This window comes from Myotis myotis, unplaced genomic scaffold, assembly GCF_014108235.1.
Source record: "Myotis myotis isolate mMyoMyo1 unplaced genomic scaffold, mMyoMyo1.p scaffold_m19_p_2, whole genome shotgun sequence".
Taxonomy (NCBI): Eukaryota; Metazoa; Chordata; class Mammalia; order Chiroptera; family Vespertilionidae; genus Myotis; species Myotis myotis.
This window is the reverse complement of record NW_023416324.1, coordinates 87,155,622-87,182,447: the sequence shown is the minus strand read 5'-3', so window position 1 is coordinate 87,182,447 and position 26,826 is coordinate 87,155,622. Positions and strand designations below refer to the sequence as shown.

Below are 26,826 nucleotides of genomic sequence, written 5' to 3'. Positions count from 1 at the left end.
TTTTACTGGTCTTTTGCATTACATTCTGGAGATTTTCTATATTATTTTGTAGTCCATGAATTAATTTTTTAAATTTTTATCTTTATTATTCTTATATTCAAAAATATACTTATCTTCTTATTTTTTATTTTTTTCATAATGTCCTGTTTTTATTTATGAGTGAAGCGTTTTCTTGACTCTCTTTGATCATACTAGTTAATGTATTTAAAATTTCAAAGAATATTTCTATATTATGATTAATTTTTGGTTATTTTTTTCCATTTATTTGGTCATTTTCTTTCTTGCTACAGGACATCGTCCTTGATTTTCCATTCATGTTTTAAATTGAGGCAGCAAAAGAGCTTCTTGGGATCTTGAACTATTCGGCCAGTGGTTGGCTTTTATTTTGTGAGCAGATGGCTAGCAGATGGTAAATACTTGTACCACCTATACCAATGGCTACAGTTTTGTTTAGTTTGTTTAACAGCTTTAGAGATGTGTTTTCTAAAAATTTTTAGAGTAAATTCTGATCTTTTTATATTATTTACATTAAAGTGGGTGAGGCATGTTATAGGATAGTTAGGGTCAATTTTTCTTAAACAGACCTTTAGATATCTCCTTGTTTCCATCCTTATTTCTCATTTCTATTCATTTGTTCTTTCTATTGATTTCATAACTGGAACTTCCCAGGATTCTTTCCATATTATCTCATCTTTGAGGCAGCCCTCTCTGTATTGCGCTTTCTTCTATTTCTCCTAGAAATTTGTTGTAATTCCTTGTGTGTACACAGACACCATTTTGATTGATTTTTCTATTATTTATTTATAAAATTTTTATTCTTTTAACTATCTACAAGGTGTTTTTTTTCTTCCTATCTCTTTTTCCTACTCCTTTCTCTCTTTTCTTACCTGTGAGAGCAAGGGGAAGCAAATGTCATTTTCAATTGGCCATTTTCAAACTTACTTTTTGGTATGTTAAGTAATGTATGCATTCCATCAAGGTTTTCTTCTTTCTACAAACTAATAAATATAGTTTCAAATAGATATAATAATTCTCACTTTAAAAGTTTTAAACCTCTCTAAGAAAGTGTTTATTTGTATTTAAATATTCAAGTTTTAATAGTCTTATTATATTTACTTATAAAAAAGTTTATTATTACTGTAGAAAATGCAAACATTAATAATGAAAATATAATCATTTAAAATCTTATATTTCAAAGACTAATAGTATGACATGAATAAAATGATGTCACTGTACGTGTGCTTTTGCAATTTTAATATGGAAGTAAATAGAGGGAACTTCTAAATTTAATTAATGTGCAATGTAACTAATTACAAGGGTAAAGGTGAATCTAACATGATGGCTTCGTTTACAGATTAATCAGAATAAATACTATTGTTCTGAAAAGAATTATGTCTGAGAGCCAAATGAGAGAGGAAGCACATTGGCATTTGTGGGGCCAATCCTTCATAAATTACCTCACTGTAGTGTGTATTGTTCATCCTTTTTCCTTTCTAAGAGATATTTTTGTTTCAAGGATATAATGTTGACATATTCAATAAAAGCTAGAGATAGTGGCACCGGTAAATGCAGTACTCACTGCCTCCCACAACCACATCAAAATTACAACTAAAATATAGAACAACCATCATTCAGAACTACCTGAAATCTGGCTGAATGGAGGTCCTATAACTAAGAAATTAAAGAAGAAATCACATTGAGGCTGGTAGGAGGGATGGAGGTGCCAAACAGGCTGGTCCAATACCCATGTGTGACTTTCTTTTAATTGGGAGGGTCATCTAGGCTGCAGGAGCCTTCTGTGAGGAATAAGGGGTCCCAACTCTACACCAGACCCCTCAGCCAATGCTGTGAAGTAAAGTCCCTATGAGTAGGCACCATATCTGAGTCTCCATCAACCTGGTTCATACTGTTCGCTCTTCTCTGGTGTTTCCCTTAGACCCCGCCCCATCCAATTTGTGACCCCACCCAAGCTGTTTGCAGCCGCTTTTCCATATGAATGGCCTGTCCCAGCTCAGGCTCAGACATTTCTAAAATCTTTCAAACAAGCAGCAACTGGTGTCAGCATGCTCCTTGTCTCTCAATAAGAGGCCCCAGGCCTGGCAATACCAGCAGTCTGCCTGGCTTCACCAACCTGTGAAGTGTCTCTCCTAGGCACTTTTAAACATAACACAAGTAGCAGCCTTCTGCAGGTTACTCTGTAGCTCCTAATGGGTGGCCCCAGGCAGGATACAAGCAGTTTTTTACTTTTCATCTTCTGAGGGGCCCCTGAGCTGGTGCAATAAGTGGACAGATTCAGACCATACCAGATTACAACACTACACATTCTTGAGTGACACACTCCAGGGGCAGACTCAGTGAGCACTAAAAGCCCCACTGAAGCAAGTCCGATCTACAGGGGTGTCTTCTGCACAGCAGCTCTTCCACTTTAGTAGCAACTATTTCTCACAGCCAGTTGGCCCGGGGTCAATTCTTCCCAGTGACACCAACAGCAATCAAGGCTCAATTATAAGACAGTGCAAATAACCTACACAGGGGTGCATCTTGAGTGCCCAACTGAGGTGACTAGGGAGGTTGAGCCACTGGGCCCTACAGGACACTTACTACAAAAGGCCACAATACCAATTCCAGGAGACCTAGCAATTCTACCTGATATATAGAAACAAAAAAAGGGGAGCAGTCAAAATTTGGAGATAAAGAAACATGTCACAAAGGAAAGAACAGAAGAAATCTCTAACTGAACTAAATGAAATGCAAGCAAGCAAACTACTAGATACAGAGTTCAAAACAATGGTTATAATGTTGCTCAAGGATCTTAATGAGAGTTTCAAGAGATTTAGTGAGAATTTCAAGGAAATTAGTGACAACATTAAAGACATGAAAAGAGACCAGTCAGAAATTAAGCATACACTAACTGAAATGAATAATAATTTATAAGGAATCAACAGTAGAGGAGAGGAGCTGTCCCCTAGTGGTCAGTGCACTCCCACAGGGGGAACTCTGCTCAGCCACAAGCCAGGGTGATGGCTGCCAGTACAGTGGTGGTGGTGGGCGCCTCTCCCTCCTCCTCTGACTACAGCTTAGGCCTGCTCCCTGCTGGCAAGTGGGCATCCCCCAAGGGCTCCAGGGCTTCCAGAGAGATGTCTGACTGTCAGCTTAGGCCCAATTCCCCGGAGAGCGAGCCTAAGCCAGCAGGTGGTTATCCCCCAAGGGGTCCCAGACTGCGAGAGGGAACAGGCCGGGCTGAGGGACCCCCCTCCCCGCCCCCAAGTGCCCAAATTTTTGTGCACCAGGCCTCTAGTATATATATAAAAGCCAAGCGACCTGACCAACTGGAATGACCAGAATGACCGGGACAATCTGTCACTGTATTGTGCACTGTGGTCAACCAACTAGCCCGACTGGGGTTGTGGCCAGCCAGCCAAACTCCTATAGCCTCTCCCACCAGCCAACCTGGCCCCTAATTGGCCACCCCCATTTGGCCAGCACAGCCCCAATTGGCCCCCCACTCCAATTGGTGGCATGGCTGGCCAGCCAACCTCTTATGTCCCCTCCCCCTGGACAGCCCAGCCCCGATCAGCCCCAGTTGGGGTGGGCCGGCCCAACCCTACCTGTGCACTGGGCCTCTAGTTTGAAGAAATAATGACAGAAAATTTCCCCTACTTGGTGAAAGAAATAGATTCACAAGTCCAGGAAGTGCAGGGAGTCCCAGGCAAGAGAAACCTAAAGAGGCCCATATCAAGACATATCATAATTAAATGCCAAATGTAAAAGACAAAGAGATAATCTTAAAAGCAGCAAGATAAAGGCTGTTCGATACCTACAATGGACTTCCCATAAGAGTATCAATTGATTTATCAATAGAAACTTTGCAAGCCAGAAGGGAGTGGCAAGATAGTAAGGACATATAACCAAGATTACGCTATCCAGCAAAGCTATCACTTAGAATTGAAGGTTAGATAAAGAGTTTCATAGACAAGAAAAAACTAAAGGTGTTCATCACCAACAAACCAGTATTACATGAAATGTTGAAGGTTGTTGTAGAAGAAGAAGAAGAAGAAGAGGAAGAAGAAATAAAAATATGAACAATAAAATGCCAATAAATACATATATATCAAGAATTGAATCTAAAAATCAAGATAAATGAACAAGGAATCTAATGAACAAAATAAACTGACAAATAAAATAGAACCAGAAGCATGGGAACATGGAACAGACTGACAAATCTCAGAGAGAAGTGGGAGGGAAGATTGGGAAGAGATTAACCGAAGAAGTTATATGCATACAAGAGGCCTAGAGCATGAAATTTGTGCACTGGGTGGGGGGGTGGTCCCTCAGCCTGGCCTGCATCCTCTTGCAATCCAGGACTTCTTGGGGGATGTCTGCCTGCCGGCTTAGGCCCGATCCCTAGGGTGATCGGGTCTAAGGGGGCAGGCAGACATTCCTCTTGCAGTCTGGGGCTCTCGCAGTCCGGGACCTGTCGCTTCTTACCGCCCTCTGCAGCGGAGGTGGTGGGAGAGGTTCCTGCCACCACCGCTGCACTTGCCAGCCGTTAGTCCAGCTTCTGGCTGAGCAGTGCTCCCCCTGTGGGAGCACACTGACCACCAGGGGGCAACTTCTATGTTGAGTGTCTGCCCCTGGTGGTCAGTGCACATCATAGCAACTGGTCATTCCACCAGTCATTCTGCCATTAGGTCAATTTACATATTAGTCTTTTATTACATAGGATATACATTGGCTATGGACACAAACAATAGGGTGATGAAGATCTGGCGTGGGGAGAAAACCAAGTGCAGGTGGGTAATGGAGAGGACAAAGGAGGACATCTCTAATGCTCTCAACAATAAAGGTTTTAAAAAATAAAAATAAATAAATAAGAGAAAATGCTCAGACTAAAAAGCCTTTAAGAATATTTCAAGAAGTTGTTAGCATTCTGCTCATTTTAAAGTGGATAGCCTAATTTTTAAAGTATACACAGACAAACCTTTTCTATTTACTAGTTATTATAAATGTATGTAATTTTTGCTTAAGGAAAATCTTTAATCAGAGATCTTTAATCACAGTGAATGTCTAATCAATTGGAAAAGTAACTAAAAGCACTGTATCTCAATTTTAAGTTCATGATTTTATTAATCTTGGTGTTGTTACTAGAAATAAGATACTGTCTAAAATTACCACTCTTTAAAAAGTAGGCAATATATTGTTATTTAATAGGAACTTTCTGAGGTCAGAGCTGGGTCTAAAGCTAGGAGCTACAACTCTATAGGAACATATGAGATGTAATTAAAAAATTCATTTCTTACCTTGCTATTTAATTTTTATATGTATATGCTTTATCTCTTTAATCAGACCAGAAATGTCCTAATAAATTAATTATCTTTTTTTCCATTTTTTTAACTTTGCTTTCTGTAGCACACAGACTATTAACCAGGATTTCTTGAATAAAATGTTCTTCTTGTTCCCATAACATTTTACAATTTAGACTCCCCTCATCTCTGACTTCCTCTGGTTCTTTCTTTGTCCAGATATGCCCCTCAGATCCCTCATTTTTATTTTATTCTCCTCATTTGGCAAATGACAGCCCTGAGATCCACTGACATAGATTCAGCTTCCACTGATAAGTGCATGGTTTATGTATACATATTTATAGCCTTGACTTGATTTGAAGTCTAGGAAAGTATTTTAAAATCTTACTATGCTTTCAAACATCTCAAATTCAACATAGCAGAAATTTAACTCAACACTAAACTTTCTCCTTTTTTCTTCTAATTGGTAATTGTATTACCATTCATTTTATCTCCTAGATTAGAAATAACTGCGTTAACCATTAACTTTCTTCTAGCTTGCACCCTTATGCCTACTGGGGATTCAATACCTGTTAGTTCTACCTCAGAAATGTATATTTAATTAGTTGTCAAACTGCCCATTTCCATGGTATATCACCTTATTCAAATATCCTAATTGTTTTCTCTAACTTTTTGTTTGTTTGTTTGCTATAATTATCCTTCTCCTTTTCTGAAAATACAGATTTGAACATGTTCAGCATGCCTTCACTTCTTCAAAAGCTTCATGGTTTCATTGCCTACATAAAAAATTCTACAGTTCTTACCATAACAACCAACTATTCTTATGTTCTGGTGTTAAGCTATCTTCCATTCCTATTCATTTTCTCTTACTGTACTTCACCTATACCAAACAAAACATCATCACCAAAACAAATACTGTGAGGTAAACATTTGGGATTTTCAATACAGTTATATAGTATGAAGTCTTTAATGTTTGACTTATTTCACATAGTATGATGTTTGTGCAATTCAACCATGTTTTCACATGTATTAATATCGTATTCCTTTTTGTTTCTGAATAGTATTCCATGTGGCGGATATACCACAACTTGTTTATTCATTCATCAACTGATGATCAATGGGGTGCTTTCCAATTTCTATTTTTTCTAATGATGTTTTTTTTATTTTTATTTACACACATGTTTTTGTTTGGACGTACGCTTTCCTTTCTCTTGAATCACCAAGGAAAAGAATTTCTGAAAAAGTCACTGAACTTTAAAAAGTATTGCCACATTGTTTTTAAAGGTGGCCATATCATTTTATACTCCAGTAAAAACATGCAAGAGAACTAATTGCTTCGCATTCTCTCCATCAGCCTTTTTATCTTTAGCCATTTTGTACGTTTTATTGTAATTTCATTGTGGTTTTAATTAGTATACATAAAAATAATGCAATATGTATGGCTCTCTGATGATTGGTAATGCTAAACAGCTTTTCCTGTACTCATTGGCCATTTTTTAGCAGCTTTATTGAAATATAATTCTTATACCATACAATTCACCTAAATAAAGTATAATATACTCTGTAACTTTTACAAGTTAAGTTCACAAGATTATGTCTGATTTTAGAGTATTATCGTTCCTTCCAAAATAACTCAAGAACTAGTAGCCACTCCATTCTCTCCCTAAACACACAGAACCCAGTCCTGAGCAAACACACTTTTGTTTATTTTAGACTTGCTCATTCTGGACATATTATTTAAGTGAAATAATGCAACATGTCATCCTTTTGATTAACTTCTTTTATTTAGCATAGTTTTGTAGAGGTTCATCTGTGTTGCATTATATATCAATATTTTACTTATTTTATTATAAAATGACATTCTAATATCGGGATATACCATGTTATACTTTTCCATTGATCAGTTTATACACATTTAAGTTGTGTCCACCTTTGCTTAATAATGCTGCTATGAACATTTTGCACAATTTTTTGTGTGAGTGTATTTTTATATCTCTTGTGCAAATACTTAGAGGAGTAAATTGCTAGGTCATAAAATAATTTTATGTTTAATATTTTGAGGAACTAAAAAATTGTTTTCTGAAACAGAAGCACCATTGAACATTTCCAACAATGTGTAAGAGTTTCAGTTTCTCCATATCTTCACTAATTTTATTTCTGTCTCTGTTTACAATCAATGTAATGTGTGCAAAGTGGTATCTCATTGTGCTGTTGATTTGCATTTTCCTAATGGTTAATGATGCTGAACACCTTTTCATTAAGGTATTGGCCATTTGTATAACGTCTTTAGAGAAATATCTATTAAAGTACATTGCCCATTTTTAATTGAGATGTTTGCTTTTTTGTTATTGAATAATAAGAGTTCTTTATAGACTCTAGATAGAAATCCCTTACCAGATATATAACTTGCAACTATTATTGCCCAATATTTCAGTTGTCTTTTTACCCTTTTATTGATCTTTTCCTCTTTATTAAGATAACATATAACATGTGTAAGATTAAGGAGCAAAATCCTGTGATCTTATATTTATACATATTGCCAATGGCTAGTTAACACATCCATCACTTTGCCTAGTTACAATTTTATTTTTGTGGTGAGAATTTCTAAAATATACTCTCTTAGAAACTTTCAAGTGGAACCATAAAATGTTGGTAACTATAGTGATCATGTCCAAAATTTATTAATCTTTAATTGGAAGTTTGTGCTTTTTGACGACCTTCACCTATTTATTTTATTCTCTCACCCCACCCCTGGGAACCGCCAATCTATTCTGTTTCTGTGAGTTTAGTTTTCTAGATTTCATATATATGTGAAGTTATAAAGTACTAGAGTCCCAGTGCATGGGTGGGGTCCGGCCAGCCTCTCAGATGGGGGCCCATTGGGTTTGGCCAGCTGTGGGGAGGGGCCATGAGTGGTTGGCAAGCCAGCCTCTCCCCCGATCAGGGTGTTTGGGGCTGCTCGGTAGCTGGGCCAGCCAGTGGCTGCTGATCTGGGCCCAGATAAGGCTGTTTGCCTGCTGCAGTGTGTGTCATAGCCACAAGTCTTTCCGGTCATTCTGGTCATTCTGCTGTTATGGTCGCTGGGCTTTTATATACATAGAAGATTTGTCTTACTCTGACTTATTTCACTCAACATAATGTCATCAAGTTTATACATAATTTTGTAAATGATAGAATATTCTTCATTTTTATGGCTAAATAATTATATATCTATTATCTATCTATCTTATCTATCTATCATCTATCATCTATATATGTAAATATTTTCTTTATCAATTTACCTGCACATTGACATGAAGGTTGTTTCTATACCTTGGCTATCTGTAAATAATGCTTTAATAAACACAGGGGTACAGATGTCTCTTAGAGATATTGACTTCATTTCCTTAGAATAATTACACAAAAGTAAAATTGCCAGGTCATATGATAGTTTTATTTATTTTTTCATTATTTTTAAAAATATTGCCTGATGATATGTTTTTATTTATTTTTAGAAAGAGAATAAAGAACACAGAAAAAGAAAGAGAGAAAGAGAGAGAGAGAGAGAGAGAGAGAGAGAGAGAGAGAGAGAGAGAGAGAGACACAGAGAGAAACAGAGAGATATGATAGAGAAACATCCATCAGTTGCCTCCTGAACACCCCCCTGACAGGGGATTGAACCCACAACCTGGGTATGGGCCCTGACCTGGAATTATCCACAACCTTTTGGTGTAGGGAACAACACTCCAACCAACTGAGCCACCCAGCCAGAGTGATAGTTTTCTTTTAAATTTTGTTGTTTTTATTTTTTATACTCTTTTCCATAGTGGCTGTATTAATTTACATTCCCACCAACAGTATATAAGGCTCTTTTTTCTCCACAACTTCAGTTAATTGTTACCTCAACCTATGCCAATCAATAAATATAATATATCACATTAATAAAATGAAAGATAAACATCACATAGTCATATTAGATTCAGAAAAAGCTTTTGACAAAATTCAACACCTGTTCATGATTGACCCTCCACAAACTAGGTATAATAATGTACATCAACATAATAAAAGCCCCCAGCTAATATCATACTGAATGGTGACAGGTTGAAAGCTTTTCCTCTAATATGAGAAACAAGAAAAGGGTTCCAATTTTCATCACTCTTACTAAGCATAATACTTTAGGAAAGAAAAAATAAATGAAAGCCATTCACATTGGAAAGGGGAAAGTAAACAGTCTCTGTTTACAGGTGACATAATTTTATACACAAAAAAACTCTGAAGACTCCAGCAAATAATCCTATATAATAAAGAGGCAATATGCAAAATAACCCTCATGCCCTTCAAGATGGCTGCCCAGGACCAGGCTGGCAGGGAGGTTAGTGAGGGATGGCCAAACAACTGAACAGCAGGTTGCATGACCAGGCCAGTGTGGGAGCCATGAGGGGTGACCAGGGTGGTAGGGGGGCAGTTGGGGTGACCAGGCTCACAGGGTGGCAATAAGAGGTGACTAGGCCATTGAGGAAGGGCAGTTAGGGGCAACCAGGCTGGTGGAGGGAATTGCAGTTGGTGTCCAGGCTGGCAAGGGGGGAAGTTGGGGGTGATTAGGCTGGCAGGGGGCCAGTTTGGGGTGACCAGGCCAGCAGGGTGGGCAGTAAGAGGCAACTAGGCCAGTAGGGGGGGCAGTTAGGGGCAACCAGGATGGCAGGGGGAAGCTTGCGGTTGGGGCAACCAGGCTGGAAGGGTGGGCAGTAAGAGGTGACTAGGCCAGTAGGGAGGGGAGTTAGGGGCGACCAGGCTGGCGGTGGGGGGCAGTTAAGAGTGACCAGGCCGGCAGGGAGAAGGGCAGTTGGGGGCGACCTGGCTGGCACCAGGAGGCAGTTAGGGGTGATCAGGCCAGCAGGGGGGGCAGTTAGAGGCAACCAGGCAGGCAGGCAGGTGAGCAATTAGGAGCCAGGGGTCCAAGATGGTGAGAGGGATGTCCGACTGCCGGCAGGGGTCCTGGATTGGAGAGGGTGCAGGCTGGGCTGAGGGGTCTCCCCCCCCCCTGCAAAAAATTTCATGCACTGGGCCTCTAGTTCTTTTTTTAAAAAATATATTTTATTGATTTTTTACAGAGAGGAAGGGAGAAGTATAGAGTCAGAAACATCGATGAGAGAGAAACATCAATCAGCTGCCTCCTGCACACTCCCTACTGGGTACGTGCCCGCAACTAAGGTACATGCCCTTGACCAGAATCGAACCTAGGACCCTTGAGTCCGCAGGCTGACACTTTATCCACTGAGCCAAGCTGGTTAGGGCTGGGCCTCTAGTTCTTAATAAGTTCAGTAAAGTTGCAGGATACAAAATCAATGTGCAAGTATCAATTGTGTTTCTATACATTAACAATAATAAATCAAAAATGAACATTTTTAAGAGTTTACTTTTAATAGCATCATAAAAAATAAAATACCCAATGATAAATTTAACCCAGGAGGTGAAAGATCTGTACACTAAAAACTATAAGATATTTATTTAAAAAAATGAAGACACAAATAATAAAAAGAAATTCCATGTTCATGGATTGAGAGACTATTTATTTATCATTTCTAGTGAATTTTAAATTCCAGTGTTTTTTTTCAATATTATTTAGTACCATTTTATTAAAGAAAACAACAAAAAAAACATCATTTGGCTTTTTTGTAAGGCAGATCTAATGGTAGTGAATTCCCTTACCTTTTGTTTGTTTAGTAAAGTCATTATCTTTACATTTCTGAAAGGTGTTTCTTGGTATATTTTTGTTGGACAATTTTTCTTTCAATATTTTAAATATATCACCCACTTTGTTTTGGCATGCAAAATCTCTGTTGATAAATCTACATAGAGTCTTATGGGCAGTCCCTTTTATGTAATGAGTCACCTTTCTCTAGTTGCTTTCAAAAGTCTTTCTTTGCCTTCGACATTTGACAACTTAACTATAATGTGTGGGGTTCAACCTATTTGGGATCCTTTAGATTTCATAAATATGATGTACATTTCTCTCACCATATTTGCTAAGTTTTCAGCTATTGTTGCTTTAAATTTATTCTCTGTCTTCTCTTCTTGGGATTACCATGATGTGTATTTATTTCTTTTAATGATAGCCCATAAGTCAAGTTAGCTTTTAACTCTTTTTCATTTAGTTTAATCCCTTGAGTGGACTGGAAATTGGGGACTAAATCAGGCAAAACTCACCACAAAGCTACCTAGCCAGACAGGGCATATGTTTAATTCTTCACATGGGCATAGCCATTGATCTGGCTCACTGCATGGGCCCAATTATGAAAAAGATGCAGCCTTCTAAAATCTTATTGCTGTAAAGTTTACCCCCTCTTTTATCTTTTCAATCTAATCCTTAGAGGCCAAACCCTAAAGATTTTCCCTATGAGGTGAGACCCAAGTGGGCCTCCTGGTAAGCACTCTGCAAGGCAGGGAGACCTAGATGTCAACCTTTGGATCTTTTTTCTCACTGGAAAAATTTTAGGTTCAGGGGGACCCTTTGGGTACTGTGTTTTGCTGGTCTGGTCTGCATGTTAGCTGCTCTTTTTACCCTCTAATATGGCCCTTATTGATCTATGGGGTCCAGCCTCACACTTGGGTTCTGGAGTTTTTGCAATGGTGTCTTGTCTATGACTAGTTGCTAGTTGGTCTTGTGAGGGAGACTGAAGTCAAGAAGGACCTTTATAATCACCTTGATAACATCACTCCCTCTTCACTTTCTTGGCAGTATCAATTGCAGAACGAAGCTCTGAATTTTGATGCCATCCTGCTTATTATTATTTTTTGTCAGTATGCTTTTGGTGTCATATTTAAGTAACATATTTAAGTAATTTTTGTACCTATGGTTACAAAAATTTATATTTACATGAAACAGATTGATAGAATTAGATCTTACATTTAGGTCTCTCATCTATTTTAAAATAATATTTTTTGTTATGATGTGAGATAACTATCCAAAATTTGTATTTTTCCATGTATAAGATGCTATTTTTTTCTAAAATAATTAGACAGAAAATCGAGGGGCATCTTATACACAGAAGTCAGCCAAGGAAGGCTGCCCATACCCTGTCAAACAGGCTCCCTCCTTGAGCCTTATTGTTACTGATGTCAGTTGATGCTGTAATTGGAGGTGGAGTGTGCACAGATGCAACAGGGACCAGAGCATTCTGAGCCCATAAAGATGTCAAAAAATAAAAAGATAAATACCAGTAAGTGATTGTCTTATTCTGCAAAATTCAAACTGAATATAATCAGCTATGCAAAAGAGCAAAAGTGCATGGAATTAGAGCTGCAGAGAGACAATTTGGACCTCCTCCCACTGAGTGTATGATCAAACAATAAAGAAAACAGGAAGAACAACTCCTTAAGATGCCAAAAAAGAAGAAGGCCTTAAGGGGAAAACCAGGAAAATGTTTAAAATATTGATTTCTTAATTTTGGGTTGGAAAAGTGGGGAGCGTATTATACATGGGGGCGTCTTATACAAGGAAAAATACAGTACCTTTTACTTTAATATTTATTTATTAAATTGATTGGCATGACATTGGTCAACATGAACATATAGATTTCAGGTGTGGGTTTCTATGCTACAAGATCTGCATATTGCACCTTGTGCCCACCACCCTAAGTCAAATCTTCTCCTGTCACCATAGGTTAGGTCCCCCTTCTCCCTCCGCTCCGTTTCCTCTGGCAATCACCACACTGCTGTTTGTGTTCATGAATTCCAGTTTTATATACCGCATATGAGTGAAATCATATAGTTATTAGTTTTTTATGACTGACTTATTTTATTTACCTTTTTGTCGGAGGATTTCTTGTTATCTAAGTACCATTAATTGAAAATATGATTCTTTCTCCATTGTACTGTCTCAGACCATTGGAAAAAATTAATTTGCCATAATTGTATGGGCTTATTTCTGCACTCCCAATTCTATTACTTTATGCCAGAAAAATGATGTGTTTGTACTAAATTTTGATATCAGCAAATGTGAGTATACCAAACTGGTACTATAAAAATATTTTTGGCTATTATAAGCTAAATATGAGGTTTGGGTTCAGCTTATGAATTTCTGCAAAAATTAAAAGCAGCTGGGATTTTAATAAGGATTCCATTGAATCTGTATATCAATTTGGGAATATTTCCATTTTAATGCTATTACATATTCTGTCCCATGAGATGTCTTTCCATTTATTTAGATCTTTAAAATTAATTTACCAATAGTTTATAGTTTATAATGTTCAACTTTTTTACTACTTTTTAAAATTTGATGCATGTTTTATCTTTTTTTATGTTATTGCAAATAAACTTTTTTTCTTAATTTTATTTTTGTACTATTCACTGCTGGTGCATAAGATACAATTTATTTTTATGTTAATTATGTATCTGGAAACTTTCCTGTACTAATCTATTAATTCTAATAGAATTTTACCAGAGTTTTTAAAATTAGAAATAATTTTACTTTCTCTTTTCCAATCTGGATTTCTTATATTTATTTTTACTGCCTAATTGTTCTGTCAAGGGCCTTCAGTATAAAGTTGAATATAATTTATTAGAGCAAACATTTTTATGTTTCTTATCTTAAGAAAAAAAAATCAGTCTTTATTTAGTTTGAGGTTATTTGTGAATGTGTATAAATATCCTGTATCTGGTTGAGGATGCTTATATCTGTTCCTAATTTGTTGACTATTTTTTATCTTGAAAGGCTTTTGTATTCTGTCAAATTATTTTCCTAAATCAATTTCGATCATCATGTGGATTTACCTTTTATTTTATTACTATGGTATATTATGTTAATTGAGTATTGGTCTTAATCCAATTTCATATTCTAAGATAAATCCTTCTTGGTCAATTTATATCATCATTTTTATATGTAGATTGGTTTCATTTGCTAATATTTTGTTGATTTTTTTGCATCATTATTCATCATTGATTTGCAGCTTTCCTTTCTCATGATATATTTACCTGGTGTTAGTATTACAATATTACTGACCTCATAGAATGAGTTAGAAAGGGTACCCTCTGCTTGTATTTTCTCAAAGAGATTATAAAGGTATTATTTCTCGCTTAAATAATTTGCTAGAATTTATCAATGAAATCATCATGGCCTGGTGCTTCCTTTTTTTTTAGAAACTTATTATTTACTCAATTTCTTTCATCTGTATAGTTCTATTTAGATCATTTTATTTTATATTGTGTATGTCTTAGTAGTTTTGATCTTTCAAAGTATTGGTTTGTTTCATCTAATTTATCAAATATTGAGGTATAGAGTTGTTCATAGTATTTATTATCCTTTTTATACCTATGACATCAGTAGTGTTCACCTCTATTTCATTTCTCATATCAGTATTGTTTTTCTCATATCAGTATTGTTTTTTCTTCTCTCTCTTTTCCTTGATTACCCTGCCTAGAGGTTTATCCAATTTATTGATCTTTTCTAAGAACCAGCTTTCATTTTTATGTATTTTCTCTATTGTTTTTCTGTTTACAATCTTAATAAAAAAGGAAAGGTAGATTTTTTTAAATAACTTAAAAATTATTTTTATATAAAGCCACCACATTAATTATAATTATTTTAAATTCTTGACTAATTCTCAAATATATGTCATAACTGATGTGGTTCTGATGCTTTCCTTTTTCTCTTCAGTACATGTTTTTTCTTGTCTCTAGCATTCCTGTAATATATTTTTACAGACAGAAGTGATGTATCAACTAATAGGAACAGAGGTAACTAAGGCCTTTGTGTCAGGTTTTAAGTTAATCTAGCTAGAAGTTGGGCTGTGCTTATTGTTTGCTGTGTCTGTATGTAACAGAAGCTTCAAATTTATCTAATATCTTTGTTGTCACTCACTTTGCCTTTGGCTTCCGGAAGTACTCCAGCTCAGATCAGGTCTGTGTCTTGTAGCTCCTTACAATGCAGTTGACTAGTATTGTATTAAAGCCCCACTGAGAGAAAATGCTCCATAATTAATCTGATACCCAAATCTCTGCTTTTAGTGGGACTGTGGCTCTGGGCTGTGACCTTTATTCATGGTTCTTAGTTCTTCCTTCCTTAGGTGAGGCAGGAAGGATGAAGGGGACTGGAGTCACAGAAATGCCTTTCCTCCATGGGAAATATGACTAAGGGAAAGATTGTTTTCCTAGAAAGTAGGTCTTTGTTGTAAAATACACTCTGGGCATATTTCAGAGAGTTTACTCTTCCCCTCCCCCTGTTGGAGGAGCTATGAGAAAAATTTTCTTGGCTCTTCAGTTTGAGAATTTGGTGGGTTCCTAGAAGTCAAAAACTGCAAAGAGTTTTAGCCTCCACCCCTCGCCTAAGACTACAGCCCTTAAAAATTTCTTACCTTCAAGTGAATCCAAACTTGGTCTACAGTAATTTGTAAAAATTACAATATAACAAATATCTCCACCTGTTTATGGCTCCAGCAATTTCTCTTCCAGATGAGCTTGCCTTGTGGCTGTATGCTCTTGGTTCACACATCTCTTTTGATTTGGGGAGGAGCAGTTTTTCTTTGTCCTTTATTCTCTGATGGATGCAAGAAAAGTTAATCGTTTTAGTTATTACAACCTTCTCTACTTGTAAGGGTAGAGATAATGACATCCAAGATTTTGACATGTTAGAACTGAAACCAGCAATGCCTTTTTAATTCTCCAGTTCTGAAACTCAATTGTTTGTGTGTTAGATTATTTGCTATTGTACCACAGCACTTGGGGAAAATATATTTTCATTTTACATTTACATTTATGTTTATGTTCTCATTTCACTTTCATTTATATATTGTTGGTTCACTTTTTCCTCTTTTATATCAATTTGAATATTTTCTATTGATTTGTATTTCAAGTTCACTGATTCTTTCCTTTTCTGTCAAGCTACTAAATAGCTTGTAAGAGGGATTCTTCATTTTTAATACTTTATTTATTGCATTTCCATTTGATTATCTTATTATATAGTTTCCATCTCCCTATGAAATTTCCTATTTCATAATAAGGTTTAAAAAGAAAATTGCCTGAAATTAAATCCATTGTCAAAAGGGATAACTTAACATTTGTTAAGAGTGCATTCTATTCATAACATTTCTTTTTAAAAATAGTATGATTTAAGATTTAGTCTTGTTTTTTCATTGTTAATTTACCAGTAAAATTTTTTAAAAAACTAAATAACAATTATCAAGAAAATCAAACATAAACTAAACTTATAGAAGTGGGTAGGAGACCTTTTATAACACCTCTGCAAGGACAAAAATTATTTATATATCTATCTGCTTTAACATTTTCAGGGAAAATCGGTCATTTCTGTTCAGTAGATATAAACGTTTTCTACCTTTACGGCAAATGCAAAAAATTTTTATTGTGCCTCCACTGGAAATTTCTGTTTTTCAAGTTAAATAATCATTTTCTTTCTCCAAAAAAAGTGTTCATCTTGGTAAGAGTTTGAGAATAGGGTATATTTGAAAAGTATGCACAATATCTAAAATGTCTTAATGTTTGACATGAAAATGTTGATTTTTTATTTCTTCTTTTCTATCAATATGAGAATTCCTATAAATAAAAAAGAAAAAATTATGCGCCATGGGTTATGCGAGGGACCTTCCCAGATAACATCTTGTAGTTGGAACCAGTTAGTTGATTATTCCTCTTTCCTGAAAGCTTCCAAGAAAGTTTCACTTCCCCTATTCCTCTGTTGGAATAGAGAAAACAGATTTCTAGAATCCTGTCTGTTGAAGATTTTAACTTAGTTATATTATGATTTATTTCCACTTTACCAGATAATTTCAGATATACTATTAATGGTTTTGTATGTGCTTGCATTATTTTCCAAATATTTTTATTTATTCTAAAATTAATAATCTAATATTTAAGGTAAATTTAAAAACTAGTTATTTTTTTCTAAAACTGTTATCTATATATATAAAAAGCCAGCGACCAGAATGCCGTAACAACTGAAATGAAAGAATGATTGGTTTCTATGCTGCCCACTGTGAACTGCCCGATCAGGGCCAGGGCCGGTTGGCCAACTTTCTGTGGTCCCTCCCCCTGGCTGGTCTGGCCCCCGATTGGCCTCCCCACCCCATAGGCCTGGGGCCCCTCCCCTCGGCCAGCCCTTCCCCCAATCAGCCCCCCACTCCAATAAGGGGGGTGGGGCCGGCTGGCCAACCTCCTGAGGCCCCTCCCTCACTAGCAGGTCCAGCCCTGATCTGCCCCAATTGGGGCTAGGCTGGCCAGACCCCACCTGTGCATGAATTTGTGCACTGGGCCTCTGGTAATAGACATTTTTAAAACTTTTAAGATTATATCCTGATCACTACACACTTTTTAGAATGGCCTAAATCTGAAACAGTGACGATACCAAATGCTGGATGTAAGCAAAAAGAACTCTCATTCATTGCTGGTGGAGATGTAAAATTATAAAGTCATTTTAGCAGACAGTTCAGTGGTTTCTTATAAAACTAAACATAGTTTTAACACATTATCAAGCTATTGTGCTTCTTATTATTTGTCCTTAGGAACTGAAAACTTATTTCCACTGAAAAACCTGTACATAGATGTATATGTCATCTTTCTCCATAATTGCCAAAACTTAGAAGCAACAAAAATATTCTGTAGAAGGTGAATGAATAAGTAAACTGTGGTACATCCAGGCAATGGACTATTATTCAGTGCTAAAAAGAAATGAACTATCAAGCCATGAAAAGATATGGAGAAAACTTAAGTGTAATATATTGAGTGAAAGAAGCAGATCTGAAAAGGTCACATTCTCCCATTATTCCAACTAAATGACATTATGGAAAAGGCAAACTATGGAGACAATAAAAAGATCAGTGTTTGACAGAGGTTGAGGGGTTATGGGCATGGATGAATAGGCAGAGCATAGAGGATTTTTTAAAGCAGAACATATACTCTACATGATACCATAATGATGAATACATGTCATTATATATTTATCTGAACCCATAGAATGTACAACACCAAATGTGAATCATAATGTGATCTGTGTTGGTTCAAATCATTCATTTTGACAAATGTACCACTCGCTGGAAAATACTAATGGGAGGCTGTGCATGTGGGTGGGCAGGGAGGATATGGGAAACCTTTGTAACTTCTATTCACTATTGCTGTGAATTAAAAACTGCTCTAAAAATTAAAGCCTTAAAATTAAATCTTTATCTTATATAAATAAGTTTCAGTGGCTTTGTTAGTATGATTTCTGCTCAATGACAGATTTCTATAGTTAAAAAATTTAAAAATAATGCTAACTCCAATAAGGAAAATCACGACATTGCCAGAGTTTTAACAGTGTCTCTAGGGAGGCAGAGCAGAGGCAGACATGTCATGACAACTGGGGTTCTGTTATAAGGTGAGTTTTTCAATGTGTAGGCCTGATTTCTATTGGGTGAGGTTAATGATGTAACAGCTTAATGTAGTAAACATAATGACATGCCAATTTCATGTTGAGAGAATAAAGCTACTCTTAGAGAGTAAAGAGTGTCTTGTTTTGCATTAAAGAACATTTTCTCTTACCCAGACCAGAAAAGGGGATGCAAATGAATTGAGAATCATTACAAATTAAATTAAGATCTCTTACCAATCATACTTTAAGCAAATGTAATCTACTAACCATCACAAAGAGATTTTTAAAAAACCTACTGTGAGCTAAATGTGTAATTTACATTTCATTCTCTTTTTATGTACCACATTAGTTTTTATTTTTTATCCAATTAAGGATATCATATTAATAACAGTTTACAAAAATAATAAGATACCTATTCATGGCTCTTAATGAAAGAGACAAAATACCTCCCTGCCCCTGGTTGTTTCTGTCCTGTGCTTTAACAGCAACTAACCTGTTATCTTGAATGGCTAGTTGAATTGCTTATATTTTATTTCCTAGCTTTCTTTTTCTGGGTAGAGGAGAAAAGTAAAGGACTCTGAGCTGTCAAAAATAACATAGCTTCTTAGCTTTAGGGGGATTTTTTAATGATGATACTACTTTAAATGTGCCTCTGATAAACTTCTTTCACAGAAAGGAAGTCCATATGTGATATAGGCATATTTGTTTACAGATCTAATCACAGCATTTATATTAATAACATAAAAGGAAAGCTTCAACCCTACTTTTAAATTTATTATAGACTTTTGATATTAATAAGGAATGAGGATACTGATAACTCAAAATTTTCATATTCAAATGCTCATTTGAAAAAAATAAATAAAAAGCATTATGCAAGGACTGCTAATCCAGCTGTTTTACTTCTGGGTTTAATTGGATTGACCTAAAATTGATATTTAGTGTCAGTGTGCATTATATCATCAACACAAGCAATAATTACCTGACATAAAAGAAGCTATGAAGAGGAGTCCATGATTATGACTCAAACTAAAGATATATTAGTTTATTTCACTCAGTCTTAGCATAAACACTTTTTAGTCACATATGTTAGACACTTAATATACCAATTTGATGCGATCTTTCTACATTTTGATCATTGATGCTTATCTCCTAGACAGAGACAAGTGAAGGGAATTAGAGCCCAATAAAAAGGCCTTGGAAATGATTATGCACCTTTTCTTCCAGGCAGCATGTTGACTGTTGTCTCTAAATACAGGTGTATAACATCTGAGTTCTAAAGGCAGGTACACATCATCGATTACAAGCCTTTCCCATTTGTGTGTAGAAAAATAAAAACAGGCAACACAAGCTTTGTTTGAGGAAATTGGCACATGCATTTATTTATGTATATTTTATTCCATTTATCTATGAGCAGTTAATATTAGATGCTTTCAAGTGAGTATCAGGAATATTTTATTTCAGAAAAAAATAGATTACCATGGCTAATATGGAAAAAAAATCAATAGAAACGTGGAGAGAGTGAAAGAGAGTGTTTATCTAATAAAAGAGAAACATGGTAATTAGCGTACAACTGCTACCCTTCCCATTGGCTAATCAGGGTGATATGCAAATTAACTGCCAGCCAAGATGGTGGCCGGCAGCCAGGCAGCTTGAAACTAACATGAGGCTTGCTTGCTTCAGTGACGGAGGACTCCAACGTTCCCCGCCTGCCGCTTCCGGCCTCTGAGCTGCAACTCTAAGCAACTATGTTACAAATATAGAAGCTAAACAAAACCCCAGAAACCTGCTTTAGTCACTGGGCTTCAGCAAATAGGATCGCAACATTGTTTCAAATACAGAAGGTAAACAAAGGCCAGAAACCTGCTTTCAGCAGCGGAGGCCTAAGAGCTGGAGCCTCAGAGCTAAAGCTGGCCCAGAATTTAAAAAAAAAGAAAAAAAAGGAGCGGTTGGGAGCTTCCGTCACCCGCCAGCCTGAAAACAGCCCTCAGCCCCTCACCCAGACTGGCCAGGCACCCCAGTGGGGACCACCACCCTGAAGGGTGTGTGACCAGCTGCAAACAGCCATCAGCCCCTCACCCAGGCTGGCCAGGCACCCCAGTGGGGACCCCCATCCTGATCCAGGACACCCTTCAGAGCAAACCAGCCAGCCCCCACCCGTGCACCAGGCCTCTATCCTATATAGTAAAAGGGTAATATGCCACCCAGCACCAGGATCAGAGCTGCAAGGCCTCCTGGCCCCTGGAGCAGCATGACAGGGGACAGTGCCCAAACCCCCTGATCACCCTGCAGCTCTGTGCATGACAGGGGGCGGGGCCACAACCTCCCTATTGGCCCTGCTCTGTTCATGACAGGAGAAGGCGCCCCAACCCCCTGATCAGCCCTACTCTGTGCGTGATAGGGGGGAGCTCCTCAACCCCGTGATTGCCCTGCGGCTCTGTGTGTGACAGGGTAGAGCCATAACCTCCCCATCGGCCCTGCCCTGTGTGTGACAGGGTGCATCACCCCAACCCCCTGATCCGCCCTGCTCTGTGTGTGACAGGGGGCGGTGCCCCAACTCCCCTATCGGGCCTACTCTGTGAGTGACAGGGGGGAACTCCCCAACCCTCTGATCGTCCCTGCTCTGTGCGTGACAGGGGGTGGCGCCTCAACCTCCCCATCTACCCTGATTTGAGTGTGACAGGAGGTGGTGCCCCAACCCCCCAATCAGCCCTACCCTGAGCATGACTGAGGGTGGCATCGAAACCTCCCGATCCGCCCTGCTCTGTGCATGACAGGGGCGGCGCCCCAACTCCCCAATCAGCCCTGCTCTGAGCCCGACCAGGGGCTGCACCTAGGGATTGGGCCTGTCCTCTGCCACCCGGGAGCAGGCCTAAGCCAGCAGGTCGTTATCTCCCAAGGGATCCCAGACTGTGAGAGGGCACAGGCCGGGCTGAGGGACCCCCCTCCCCCCGAGTGCACAAATTTTTGTGCACCGGGCCTCTAGTGTATATATATATATATTCATATCACACAAAAGTGACACATTCAATATTTTTAGCTGCATAACTCACACTGATATTATCTTATTCACCCTGTTTGAAAATGTACCCCCTCATTTATATCAGCAGTCCTGATCTTCCTTTCCTGTTATAATTTTCTTTTTTTATTTCAGTTATCACCAAATATGCTAAGTAATGTATTTATTATGTCTGTTTATTACTGTCTGTTTTCTCCCTTAATGTAAAGTTCATGAGAGCAAGGATTGTTTTGTTCATTGATACATCTCAATTGTCTATAACACTGTGACATAAATATAGTAGGTGCTTAAACATTAACGTTACAAATAGTATGTTGTGTACATATTTATGTGTAGTAGTTAATGCAGGGATAAAGATAGATAGATGATAGACTTAGATAGATAGATAGATAGATAGATAGATAGATAGATAGGTATAGATAGATAATATATGTTTCCAGATTTTGCAATTATACTTTTCATGTATTTTCTCTAATTTTTCTTCTTCTGGTGTTTGAGCTGTCCTTTGTCATTTAAATAGGACACATAATAGAAAATGCATAAAGTTTAGAAGTTTAAATCAAAAAGTCTATCTTAAATGCCTAACCTAATACTCTGAATTCAGAGTCCTGAGATAAATGCTTTGTTAAGCAAAATGCTTTAAAAATTTTCTTTTTTCAATGTCTCAACTATATATATTGCTATCATAGTGCTCTGAGGTTGGTTGACTAATATTTCTTCTAAATCAAATAAAATGAAAGTTACTCCTGAGCTAAATAAAACAATTTTGTGTTTCATCCAAATATGCCAATGAAATGGTTGCCAGATCTCAGTAGTATCATCTGAGCTAATAGAGCTCAGAGAAGTTTGAGTTAGAGGAAAAAATTACTGCACTATAGAAAAATACAAAAGTATTTTACATAACCATATTTTAAGCTGGCAAATCTAAAATCTGGAAAGCTCATCTATAATAATGAAAGCATAATATGCTAATTAGACCAGACATGTTCTGGACGTCATTCTGCACATCCTTCCTGACCATGCCAGGCCAGAGGGAAGCCAGCCGGGGTCCCGGGTGACTGCCGGCGGCCCAGGGGAGGGAAGCCCCGGTCCCGGGTGCCAGAGGGAAGCCGGTGCTGGCAACCAGGGAAAGGAAGGCCTGCTCTTGCATGAATTTTCGTGCATCGGGTCTTTAGTAGTTTAATATTTTCATCACCAATGGCAAACTAGTTGGGTTGTCACAACGTATCAAGCAATACAGGTGAATTCGACTGTATTTTGAATTGTCTTATGAAAAACAAATTTAAATTTCTGATGAAATACTTAGGTCTGTACTCAAAGTGTTCCTCCTCAGTGGTAACTAAATAATATCATCTTCATACATTTTTACTGCATATTATAAATTAGAATCATTTTGTTATTTGATTATTGGCTTTCTTCCTCACTAGCATATAAGCTCTATGAAGGCAAGAGCTCGGTATGTTTCATCATTATTTTCCCAGTAGTAAGAAAACTATGTCTCATAAAGTCTAGGTGCTCAAATAATAGATGGCCTCTCCAAAGCCCCTTTTCACCCTCCAGCCCCACTCCAAGAAGGGCTCTGAAAAGCCTTTGTATAGAACATTTAAGGTAATAAATACCTTTTTTCTGAAAAACATTTCTTTATCTTTCCCAGAAACATCTCCACAATGTGAGTATAATTCTATTGTCACATTACAGAGTTCAGTAGGTGTGAGCTCATAACCTCATACTTGTCTTCAGAAATGAGCTGATTTTCAAGTTATTTTGTTCTTGAGACAATAGATTGAGTATTAACATAAAAAACAAATAGTATAAATATGTTGCTTGAGAAAAATGGATGAATGGGAAGACTACAAAAATGCAGACCCTGATGGTGGAATAGGAAATGATCAATGTTAAAATTTTAAATATGTTAAATCCAAGATGTCTTTTAGGGATTCAAGTAGCTATAATGAGTATTCAGTTGAATGTATAATCCTGGAGTCAGGAGAGAGGTTTTAGCTGAGTATCTAAATTTGGGAGTTATTATATCAATATTTAAAGCCATAAGAAAAGAAGTAAATGTAGATATACAGAAGAGGCCTAAAGATTGATATCTGAGATATGCCAGCATTAAGCAATTGTGATGATTGGATTTACCAACTAAAGAATATGAGAAGGAATAATCAGAGAGGTAGAGGGAAAAAAAAGTAGGTAGCTGTGGTATTCTAGCCATCAAATAAAAGAGGAGATTTTTGAAAGGCTGGGATTGAAATGCTAGGAGTGAAGTATATTATTTTTCACAGTATTTAAAAATTATATTTAGTTCTATTTGTTTTTATTATAAAACCAACAGGTGCAAAACAGATGCATTAGGAAAGAGAAAAAAAGTAATTCATATTTAAGTTCAGTAAAACATGAGCAGAGACCTAAAGCCATTATTAGTCAAGTTTAATTCCTTCCAGTTGATTTCCTTTTATGCATAGTCCTAAATAATGAACTAATATTGTATGTACAGATGTTATCAAACTTACATATTTTACATTCAACCATATGCACTTAGAATATCATTGCTTATTGAATACCTTTTGTTTTACATTTTATTGAAATATAATTCACTTGTAACATTATATATTAAAGAAATGATAATTCGTAAGAGTTTAAACTGTACTTCTGAACCTCTTATTGATGGATATTCAGATTTTATCTTTCAATCAAAAACTATTTTTGAGAGCCAATCTGTGACAGATACAATAGAGGGAAGAACAATATTCTAGAGAAAAAAATATATACAAGTCAGTAAACAATTACAAAATTATACAAAATTTAGAAATTCATATTTATTATATCCCAAGTATTATTCTGAGTGCTTTACAGATGTCATCATATTTAATCTGACCAAATCTTATATGAGCATGAGTGTGTGCACAGGAGTGGAAGAGCTTGGGGTTATTTAAAAACTTCAACTAGTTCATGTAAACATGACTGGGGTCTAGCTTATGGCATGGGGGTTGCTCTGAGGAGACTGCCTGGAAGGGTGGCCTGAAGGGAAAGGCTGGGACCACTTAGTCTTTTCAGAGAACGTCCCGTGTGCTGTCTGAAGGAGATCCTGGCGATCTCGGAAGCTGTCAAAAGGCTTTAGAAACCGAATGGCATGAGCAGATTTATGATCTAGAGGCGTGTTCCATAAATGCGACTAGAACCGTGTAAGCTACCAGAGAGATGGCTCGGGGACAGGTGTGAAGCATGAAGCACACCTGGCTGGAGAATGCTTTCCTCTGCTTAAGAAGATTTCTCTTAGGAACAGAGAATAAATGGGTCAAGAATGTGAATTTTGGAACAGAAGTTGATTATTTGAGAAAATTTTCTCAAAATATTTGGCAACCTTGGAGTGCAGATACATGGTTTTATTTTGCTAGTTTGTATTTATCATTTATTTTTATCACCTGGCCAAAATCATAGTAATTGCCAATTGTCATTTATATTTTCTCTCCATCTTTGATTTTAGCTATTTGATTAAGATGTGTCTAGGTATGTGAGTGTTCTTTTTTAAGTTTCCATTCAAATATCTTTCTGAGATTTCACTTTAAATAATTATTACTATTTCCATTGTTATTAATATCATTATCATCATTAATACTTGTGAGGTAATAAAATTTTCAGCATTGTCTTATATATGGAATTCATTCATTCATTTCACACGTTTCTAAGTTCTACTAATGACAAAACTGTTATACTAAGTCATGTTGTGGGCTCCCAAGGATGTATAAATCATAACGGAAAAGTAATATGCTTCTCACTATCAAGGCAATAGTTTGGAGAAATGCTTGCTTGTTTCTCCCAGTGGCCAGCTTGTTATCCCATTTAGAGCCCAGCTTTCTGGACTCCAAGCCTCATCCCCAAGAATGCTTATCCGTCTAGTGCAGTGGTTCTCAACCTACCTAATGCTGTGACCCTTTAATACAGTTCCTCATGTTGTGACCCCCCGATTTCATTGTTACAAATTGAACATAATTAAAGCACAGTGATTAATCACAAAAACAATATGTAATTATATATGTGTTTTCCGATGGTCTTAGGCGACCCCTGTAAAGGGTCGTTCGACCCTTAGGTTGAGAACCACTGCTCTGGTGGTTCCTGGTTCCTTCCTAGTCTATACTAGATGTTTAACCAATACTATGTTACCACTTTGCCTATTGAAGGCACTTAAGGATTCCTCTTTGTTCTCTATTTCTTCACTCACCTGGCCTGGTAAGAGCCAGAGGCCTGGAGCCTACTGGAACTGAGCCAGGAAATGGTACTTCAGGGACAGTGCCTCTCAATTATTTGATTTTTTTTTTTCAGTAGCTAAGCTCTTTCATGTTAAAAATAAGAGAGTTGAATTAAAGAATTAAAGAATCTTCAGAGTTCTCTCCAAATGAAAATCTGTGATTCTTTAATTTCTTAAACAAGGAAAACGAGTTATATGATTTACAGTTGGAAAGCAACAAATAAATACATACTTTATGTTGTAAAAATGAGAATACTGAGCCAAAAGAAAGTTAAATGAATTGCCCCAAACCACCTATATATACAGTATATACAAAAATAAGTCATATGGAAATTAGGTCAGGATGCCATAATGGTCATGACCAGTTCGGGAGGAGGGGCCGGGCTCACCCTGATCCTGAGAGAACAACACGCAGGCAGGCACAACCCAGAGCTGGAGAGAACAACCCAGCAGGGGGATCCGGGCCCCACCCCGGCAGCGGTGCTGGGCTGCACGGGCTGGAGCCAGAGGGGAGACAAGCCTGAAGGGGGTCCAGACCGCAGCCCCAGCCCTGGGGCTGGTTCTGGGCTGCTGGGGCCAGAGCCAGGGGAGACACAAACCCACAGAAGTTGGCCCTGATTCGGCCGGCCCCTATGAAGCCCAGTGTAGCCATCAAACCACTGATCAGGGGTTGGGGCCTTTGGCCAACCTCGCAGCCCCTCCCCCCTGCCAGCCTGCCTCGGACTCTCCCATCCCCATCAAGAGTAGGCCACACAGAGCCTGGACCAGCCGTGGGCAAACTACGGCCCGCGGGCCGGATCCGTCCCGTTTGAAATGAATAAAACTAAAAAAAAGAGACCGTACCCTTTTATGTAATGATGTTTACTTTGAATTTATATTAGTTCACACAAACACTCCATCCATGCTTTTGTTCCAGCCCTCC

The 26,826-nt window shown here is 37.5% G+C and overlaps 1 long non-coding RNA gene across 4 annotated transcripts in view; it reads left to right on the top strand.

The window, feature by feature from the left end:
• The window catches only part of LOC118677043, a 54,804-nt gene extending 50,010 nt beyond the window's left edge, over nucleotides 1–4,794 (top strand). For 3 of the 4 annotated variants that reach the window (XR_004974309.1, XR_004974308.1, XR_004974307.1), the window contains exons 5-6: nucleotides 291–409; nucleotides 4,724–4,794. This is a non-coding gene — a long non-coding RNA (uncharacterized LOC118677043). The remainder of the gene's footprint in view (nucleotides 1–290; nucleotides 410–4,723) is intronic. The other variant, XR_004974310.1, reaches the window with a different exon arrangement.
• The last annotated feature ends 22,032 nt before the right edge of the window (nucleotides 4,795–26,826 follow it).